At 35.8% G+C, this 9871-nt stretch overlaps 2 long non-coding RNA genes across 4 annotated transcripts; one reads left to right on the forward strand and one right to left on the reverse strand.

Moving 5' to 3' along the window:
* Positions 1–3157: 3157 nt before the first annotated feature.
* LOC145147299 (uncharacterized) lies at positions 3158–3707 on the reverse strand. Its single transcript, XR_013728213.1, has 2 exons — positions 3583–3707; positions 3158–3479 (listed from the first exon to the last, which is right to left on the reverse strand). It is a non-coding gene; the product is annotated as an uncharacterized LOC145147299 (long non-coding RNA).
* A 669-nt stretch (positions 3708–4376) lies between these two features.
* On the forward strand, positions 4377–8112 carry LOC145147278 (uncharacterized). Of its 3 annotated transcripts, none has more exons than XR_013728196.1 (4): positions 4377–6195; positions 6512–6590; positions 7211–7811; positions 7962–8112. It is a non-coding gene; the product is annotated as an uncharacterized LOC145147278 (long non-coding RNA). The 3 variants fall into 3 exon arrangements; XR_013728202.1 differs by lacking the exon at positions 7211–7811 and having other exon boundaries at positions 4377–4577; positions 5668–6195; XR_013728190.1 differs by lacking the exon at positions 7211–7811.
* The last annotated feature ends 1759 nt before the right edge of the window (positions 8113–9871 follow it).

Genomic DNA, 9871 nt, shown 5'->3' on the forward strand with positions numbered 1-9871 from the left:
ATGATTGAGAAATAATCTCGTCTGCAATTTTCGTAGGATTATTGTGCACCTTATTAAACGTCTTGGCATTCCTCGCATTCAATACCTGCCATAACAAACTATAGAAGATTATTGTGACAGTTCGCCTTTTTTTATCGTGACTAGCTAACTAGCATTTTTGATAACTTTTTCATTTATGTAATTTAACCAAATAATATTTATTGATTAAATGCAGTACACTACTCTAAATTCTAGTAGTTTTGAATTTAATACGCTTACGACATTGATATCGATGGAAATGCCGATTATAAGCGATAATTCACACCCTTCAGAATGTTTAAAGTGTATATAATATGAATTTATAATGGTACCAAAATCATAGACAAAAGCAATACCATTATTTGTCCATATTACTAAGACTCAAAATACGACAAGGTTCTAAATTAATGTATTTCATACACTACTTTTAAATTTATAAATTTGATTCTATATCAACTAGCTTTCAGACATTAGAGAGTGTAACTAATCATGAAATAGTATAGTCGTGACAATAAAAGGTGTCAAGCTCTTGGGGAACGGTAGTGAATTAATATTAATTTTTTTTATTATAGGTTATATAATCTTAAGCAAAGCAATAGCTATACTAACTGATAAACTCACTTCGGGTACTTTGGTTTAGATTGGATTACATATCAAAATCATGGTTAATTACTTTAGTGCAATGATTATTCATTCATTATTCATTGATTCCTAATATGACTACTAATCCTAATGAATCTAGAGACTTAATTTCACGTCATGCCATTAATTATCCCTAAATTCATTGTTGAGTTCGTATTCAACAAGATTTGATCTTTATTAATCCTAATGATCATAGGAATTACATCACACATAGAATGATCATCTAATCTAATATATGCACACACATTAAAGTTCATTGCTTTATTAACCTAACCCTAGATCTTGATCCGACTCTAGTCATAATTACCAATGATCATGACAACTATGATTCAAATTAACAAAGTTAGAATGATCATCTAAACTCTATTAATTCAACAATAGACAATAAAGTAATGATTTTTACCACATATGGATCTTCAATCAAACTTGAGAAAATAAATTAAAAAAGAATAAATTATCCAAATAACAATTTGATCCAAAATCTCAATGATTCATCTAATTTAAGCACAAAGCAAAAGGGTTTAGAGCTCTAAATTAGAAATTAAAAATAGTAGAAAAATAATTGGATTATTAATCATGATTAGAATAGCAAACCTAATGATATCCCTCATGAATCCGTCAGATCTTCGCTCCATATCATCTTAACGGCCTTCCGGCTGCCTTCTAGACCCTCAAAACAGTAGCTCTGAGGTTTCTTATTGCACAAGTCGAAGTGGATTGTCAGATCTATCATTAGGGTGAATTTCCGAACCAATTTATAGATTTCAGCAACACTACGACGTGGTAATGGCTTTGTCGCGACACAGGAAGCGGGATTCCGTATTGTACACGAACTTGAAATCTGGAAAAAAAGTATTGGTTTTTCCTTATTTTAAGGGGCGCGACATGCTTTTTGGCTGTTTTCGATTATCTGTCGTTTTTCATCATTTTCAACTTCATTCTCTTCTTTTTGCATCCCAACTATGATTTTACCTATAGTTATCAATTTCAAAGCATATTAAGTATCATTTATTAAAAAAAACAATTTAGTTAAATATATAAAGATAATGACCTAAAATATTTAGTTAAATAAGGTTATATCAGAAATCTCCGTGAAGTTTATTAGAAAACTAAAAATTAATTATATTTACTAATAAACAAAAACATTGTCATTATTATGTGTGTGTAAATGAGAACTAAATATTGTATTGTAACGATTTTGGAGTGTCTGTGTAACATCTCCCACTGGTGTATTTCATAATATTGTTCACTTTGGACACCCGACACGAAAACTTTCCAGTGAGTACCCATCTTGGAATTGCTCTTGCCCGAGCACGCTTGTCCATTGAGTTCTTATGTGTGACATCCCGGAATTTAGGTCAAAGATTGTAAACGGTCAAGTTCACAGTAAATCTCTTTGTAATTTGATTCATTGAGTTTTAGTGCATATTTTGTAAATTAAATGAGTCCAGTTCAACTAATTTATAAGATACCAGATGGTATCTTACTTCCAAATGTATAAACTGACAAACGAATCAAACAGCTAAGACTGTAACCATAGTTAATGCGTCTGAAAAACTGAAATGTCGTATTAAGCAGTTGCGAGCAAAACAAACATTCTAGTCTCGTAGTACATATTTCCGTGTTTTCGAAAATATAAAAACGTCCAAAACGGAGTTCGTAGGAAAAAGATACGACCGTTTTAAGAATACAAACAAGTATAATACTGATTTTCTTAAAACCGCTAAAACCGTTTTTATCCGTTGAAGAACTTGCACACCTCAGATGAAAATCTCGAGGACGTTTTTGGACTCAGACTATAGTCTAATATTTAATTTTATAATCAAAATATTTTTATCAAAAAATATTTATAAAAGTAAAAAAACTTCAGACGTTTTGAACCAGTAAATCGCGAAACGTTAAACTATTGATTTCGATATTATTTCAATTATTGGTAATATATTCTAGAAATAATATATTATTATCCAATCCAACAAATATGAGCTTTAACGATAGAGATAACATTATATTTTTATTTTCGAGTATAACCATTTATATTGATACAAAATTAATAACGTGTGATTAACTATAGATAAGTTATCATAGATTTTGTAAATCATACAATAATTTATGTATCAATAAACGCTAAATGATCACAATGTGTATATATTATATAATTAAAATATCGTAACAACACTATATATATATATATATATATATATATATATATATATATATATATATATATATATATATATATATAATTTTTTAAATACCAATTAAGAGAGGACAGTTTGGACACTTATTATATAAAAATCTCAAATTCTTTATATATATGTTACAAACATACATGGAAATCTTTTAATACGAGAGTGTATAAATATTGTGTATGTATTATTGCCTTAAAATGTCTCAAACAAATACACATACAATATTATTAAATCTAAAAGTGTGTATAAAATCTATTAGAAATATACATCACTACACACACATTACATACATAATGAAACCAATACACTACACAAATGCATGAATGATTAAACCAAAATATTCCTTGCAAGTCTTTGGCTATCAAATTAAAGATTTCTTACACTCTTCAACAAATTACACACTCAAACACAAAGTGCATCAACTACACACTCAAATACAAAATCAAATACAAAGTACACCAAATATACACTCCAATTACCAAATATACACTCCAATTACCAAATATACACTCCAATTGACTAACAAATGCTTGCACTCTTCCTCTAACCAATTAAACACTCAAACACTCTCAATTTCGTGAGCAACCAAAAAGAACAACAACTTCCCCTTTATTCTTCCTTCATCATTTCCTTTTAAACATCAAACAAACACCCCAATGGATCACAATTTTTTTCTTTGTTTTTTTTTCATTGTTTTTATCAAAACATAAAGAAGATGAAACAAGGAAACTACCGAAGCTTTTTCCTCCCGTTGAAGCAACTGCCCCATCGAAGATCCTCTCCCTCCATTGATTTCTGTCAAAAAAAAAAAAGAGAAAAGAAGAACCGGAAGCAATAAGGACCCTCCATACACTTCACAGCAGCCTCCCACCACCGCCACCTTCATCCTTCGTTGTTTGCTCCCTCGGATCGACCTTCACTTCCACTCCGTCGCCAAATTTCGTCTGGAGCAAGGCTGCTCCTTCCGATTTCCTTCATCTCCAACTCGATTTCGCAGGTTTCCCTTCTTCTTCCGTCAAGAAAACACCACCGAATCCCCCACCTGCGACGTCGTACTGCTCGTCGGACCCTTTTCTGGCCTCTTTCCCTTCGCCACCTCTTAGCCACACCGAACCCTCGATCCAAAACCATTCAATCGCTCACCCAGTCTCGCTCCTCGCTGCACCCACCGAGGCCACAGCAGCCTCCCTGCTTCTCCCTTTCCCCCCTTCGGCCTCGTCGAACCCCGGAGACGATCTCCTTCTCGCGATCGATCACTGAAACCTCATGCCGCCTGCAAAGCCTTCGTGCTTCCCATCTCGCCATCTTCGTTCGTCTACCTTCGAGTTTCTTTCATCGCTTCGTTCGTTCTATTTCCTTTCCCCGATTAGTCAATGAACTAGGGCATAAAAAGCCCTAATTTTTATTCAGTTTGATAAAATGAACAAAATAAACCCTTATTTGACAAAGCATTACGAAATCAGTCCCAAACCCTCAAATATTGAACCCATTTATTGAAAGTAGCCCCTCCTTTGGTATTTTTTTTTACCAAAACAGTTCCATTTATTTAATTAAATTACCAAACTGCCCTATAGTATATTGAAGTTACAAATCAACCCCTATAGTGCAAATTCGTTACAAAACGGCCCCAAGAGTATTGCAAAGTTCAAAAATTGTGGATTTGCGTTTTCTCACGACAAGTTTCTCAAAAGAAACCGAATTTGAAAAAATGAAACTCACGCTTCAAGGGTGAGTGCTTACAGCCCCTTTTTAAATATTTCTAATTATTTGGGTGAGGGGAGAGGGATACATGTGCCTATATACTTCGTTTATACAAACAAATTATCATTTTATGCGAAAATACAATAATCCTAGTTTATAAAAATGTGATTTAACACTGTAACATCTCGTTACAAATAAACTAGTATAAACTTTTCGTATACGTATTATGGTTATTTTATCGTGAAATAAGTAGTCCACACAACAAATGCTACATGATACAAAAATATATGATTTTTATGTGATATCGTATATTATAACAAGCACGTTATAAAACTTTGTAGTATTCCAAGGATTCAAGCTATTACTATTCATGTATATTTATATGTTTAATTACATAAAGTTTATACATATACATATGTTCATTACTTTGAAACATACATATTTATAAAAGCAAGTACATTATACTTTTACATACATACCAAGCATACTCGACTTTTATAAACTTAATACAATGAAATTCATTATGCCTAGTGACTTAATCACAATTAGGTTAGGACTGAGAGCTATTCACATACTTTGGTTAAGGGCTTTTGAGTGAGACTATATTCATTAGCTGAGTCTAAACACTTAGCATACCCACACTACTATAACTGTTAATCTTCGGAGCGAGATACATATGTATAAATCTATACGGGGTTGACATCCCCACCTCTGGTTGCTATCTACAACCTCGACCGATCAATCGAAGTGGGTGATAAGTGTCTATAATAGTTACTACAACGTCTAATGAAGCGTTGTAGGGGGTACATTCAGTCACATAGCTCGGTTATAGGACTCATTATAAACATTAACTGTATCTCTCTCTCTCTCTCACTACAAACCATAGGCTTGGTTGCTTTCAAAACTATTTTAAGTATGGATTTACTTATGTAACAGTACAATTTAGTTTTCAAGTATATTCAAGGACTCTTTACAAACACAGTTTTAAGTATGGATTTACTTATACAAAAATACATTTTTGATTTTAAAGACTCATTGCAAACACTGTTTTAACTATTGTTATACATACAAAGAATATATTTTTTAGACTTATTAAAAGTATTATTGTTATTAGCAGAAAACCTGTAAATCTCACCAACCTTGTGTTGCCCCTCAAAACTACATGTATTCTCAGGAAATCACTAAACAAACATTCAAGACGGATTGGATTACAGGTGACCTAGTTTACTTGCTGTTGTATTATATGTCTATCTATTAAGGCAATTCATGTACTATTATTATTTGTAAAAACCTTGTATTCAAATATCAAGATGGAACACAAATGCTATTTTGTTTATTGTTGTACTTGTGCTATATATTCAATTTATATGTGATCCATGAACTTAGTCGCATAGCCCGGCGTGTTCTGCGACCTCGGCCGGGGGTGTGACAGATTAATATCAGAGCAAAATTGGCTATTGAGAACTCGTATCCTCAAAAGGGGAATACAACTCTAACAACTAGTTTCTAAATAAAAGTATTATTATTATTAATTACACTACTTCTTGGCTACTTACGGTACGAGGAATCTGGTTTGAAGGGCCGCATAGGGTTGTTGGATTTCAGAACAGCTTAATTGCCAAAATTGTAACATCCCGACTCCTAGGTATGAATTCCAATCATTTTTATTCATCATTTAAGACCTACTCGACGAGTTGGAGGCCCCAACTCTTCGTGTAGAAACCTATTAGGCCGCGTGGTTTATGGGACCTACTCGACGAGTTGGAGGACCCCAACTCGACGAGTAGGAGCTGAATGGGAAAACCCTAATTTTTAGGGTTTGCACCCTATTTAAAGGACTTAACCCGCATCCTTTGGCCTCCCTTATCACCTCATTACCTAGAGAAGGAAACCCTAGCCGTTCTTTACTACTTCCTTAAGTGTGTGAGCTTAGAAGGTCATTTTTGTGCTCTTTTGGAAAGGTTTTGAAGCTTGAAGAGGTTAGAGCAAAGGGAGAAGCAGTAGATCCAACAGCTACTCTGTGTTAGCAACCATTTGGAGGTAAAAAGTCTTTACCTTGGCTTTCCATTTCTTAGATCTTCCCTTATGCAAGAATATGATCATTCCTAGTGTAAAATAGGGTCATTATCGGATTTGAGCTTGTCCAGAGGAGGTGGTTTCAGATCTGGACACCTCTAGGCCCCTATGAACATAAAGTGGTCGACTTTAGCTAGTCTTGGCCCTTCTCCACTAAACCTCTTCCTAAGACTAGTTTTGGGTGTTTTAGCCTCTTGAGACCTTGCATGCACGTAAAGTTAGCAATTTTACATGGTAACTACACCCTAGGAGGCTAGATCTACAGTTTGGAGCCTTGGTTTCTCTTAAAGGCGTCTGGATGAGAAAAGGGCTGAAGGAACTCGACGAGTTGGTTAGGGTTTTCCCAAACCTTATGGACACTGCATGGACTCGACGAGTTGTTTGGTAACTCGACGAGTTGAATCGGGTTTTCGTGGTTTTTGAGTTCTGAAGGAACTCGACTAGTTGCTAGATGCACTTGATGAGTTGGGTCAACAAGGACTATTGACCTTGACTGTTGACTTTGACTAGGGTTGACCAAGTTTGAATTTAAGGGTATTTTGGTAAATTGGGTTTTGATAGAATTGGTCCTATGATGATTGTAGGTGTTTGAGTTTGGAGCTGTGTTTGGGAGTTTGACATTATCATCCAGTGCTACTCGCGAGGCGAGTTCTTCTCATTATATCAACAGGGTCTAAGGCACCAAGGCTGGCCCTTTTTGGATTGTATCCTGGTTATAGGATGATGTTATGTTAGTGATCTATTAGATCGGTATCCTAGTTATAGGATGATGTTATGTTAGTGATCTGTTAGATCGGTATCCTGGTTATAGGATGATGCTATGTTAGTGATATGTTAAATCGGTATCCTGGTATATAGGATGATGCTATGATTAGTGATCTGTTAGATCTGTATGATTATCTATACATGCTAGCTAGCGTATGATATTATGTGTTATTTGAATGAATGGAGGTGGGTTGAGGCGGTCCTGCTTTGTGCTCTAGGCCAACATACCCAGGGTAGCCCGGATAGACTGCAGACCCAATAGGGCGTACTAGTCAGGCCGAAGGCCCAGAGAACGGTCCAGACAGGCTGAAAGCCCGGAAGGGCAGACCAGACATGCTGAAGGTTCTGAGAGTGGGCCAGATAGACTAAAGGCCCAGCGAGGGCGGTCCAGTCATACTGAAGACTCTGAGAGTGGACCAGGTAGACCGAAGGCCCGGTGAGGGCGGACCAGTCATACTGTAGACTCTATATATGCATGTTGTTTGTATGATATTAGTATGGTTTGTATGACGTTGGTATTTTGGGGGAACTCACTAAGCTTCGGGCTTACAGTTGTTGATTTTGTTTCAGGTACTTCAGTTGATCGCGGGAAGACGGAGGCTTGATCGTGCACCTCCTCACGTTTTATGATTTTGATTTCTAGGATACTCTGACATGAAACTATTTTGAAAACATTTTGTAATAATTAATGTTTTTTGAATGGTTGAAAAAGTTTTACATTGGCTTGAATTTTATGGATGTTACAAAAATGGTCATGCCCTCCAGTGTTTCCTGTCTGGCCCTCGTCTAGTAGTCTTGGAGTATAATTTTTTTTTTTGATAATACTGCAAACCCCACCAACAATAATATATAAGAGTTATATATATACTCTAACCCACGATGAGAACACTTAATAAAATTCTAACATACCTCCAACTAAAACTACCAACTCAACGATTTAGGTTAAAGGCCTCAACTAAGGTTAGTACCGTACATAAATCATACCATAAATAAACCTGGAATGTACGCCTATGTTATTTATGGTCGGGCCGGTGCACAACTAACCTTGAGCAAGGAGTTTGACAGACTACAACGGTTGAAAGTCTTAGAGATTGAAGGATGTTCTCAAGATTCGTTGCAGAAACCTAATACTTTAGAAGCCTTATATCAACCCCAAAATAACATATACATTTTTAAAATACTTAAAAATTTTGGATAACGTTCATATTTTCCTAGTTTGCCTAAACCCGAAGAAGAACAAAGAACCAACAGCTCTGCTACCATCGTAGCAGAGAAACCCATAGTTCCCAATTGATCATTTAGTAGTCTCCAAAATTATCTCTCTATCATTTGAAATCGGTAGGATTTCAATTCACTCTTTATGATTTGGAAATCTGTAGGATTTCTGGAATCAATCGCTCTCTATAACTTGGAACCTTACCATGAAAGGATCGGAGGTGACTGCTTACACCTCCCGATTTAATGACCTTGCAAACCTTTTCCCGGGAATGGTGAACCTGGAATACAAAGAGACCGAAAGGTACATCTGGGGATTAACTTCACCAGTTCAAGGTTTGGTTACTGCATCCAGAGCCACTATCTTTGGTAGTGCCAAGCAATTGGACTACAATTGACCAAATAGTGTATCTGTCGGGGTACCATAACCCCACAAACTAAAAAGAACCAGGTTGGGAGTACAAAAAGGAAGTTCCATGGAAAGTAAAAGGGGAACTTTAAGCATTGCAAACCTAATCTAGAATTTGTGGATGTGTACCAAGTGCAATTTCCACCATGTCGAAAATTATATGGTCTGCAGCATCTGTAACTTAAGAGGTCACACCTCTAAGTTTTGCAGAAAGGCCCCAAACGAAACAGCCTCAACCACTGTTGTAGAAGGAAGCCGAAGTTGCTTCGAATGCAATCAACCAATACATTTTAAGAAGGACTCCCCGAAACTAAAGGACCAGGGTGGCAAAGAAAGAACATTTATGATAGGTGCTGGAGATGCTCGCTAGGAACCAACTGTGGTTACTGGTATGTTTCTTATCAACAATATTTATGCTGAAATATTACTTAATATTGGGGCCGATAAAATCTTTATTTCTCATAAGTTCAGAAGCATGATTAATCGTAAATCATGCAAACTGAACGAAGCTTACATGGTAGAAGCAGTAAACGAGCAGTTAGAAAGCACCTTAGAAGTCTCAGTAGTTGCCTTCTCACCCTGAATAACCACGTCTTTCACGTCAATATAATGCCTATGACCATTGGAAGTTTCGATGTGATCATAGGAATGGGTTGGTTATCACTGCATCGAGCGGAAATTTTATGTTAATAGAAGGCCATCCAACTATCTTTACCCAACAACGAAGCTCTCATTATTTACATAAATAAATCAGGAAAGAATCTAAGAATAATCTCTTGCATGAAGGCAAGAAGGTGTTTGCAGAAGAGATGCTTCGTTTTCTTGGCCCACGTGGTGGATATTCAAGGCAAGGGTA

The sequence above is a fragment of the Lactuca virosa genome, chromosome 1 (assembly GCF_052849685.1).
Source record: "Lactuca virosa cultivar CGN04683 chromosome 1, Lactuca_virosa_CGN04683_v6, whole genome shotgun sequence".
Lineage (NCBI taxonomy): Eukaryota > Viridiplantae > Streptophyta > Magnoliopsida > Asterales > Asteraceae > Lactuca > Lactuca virosa.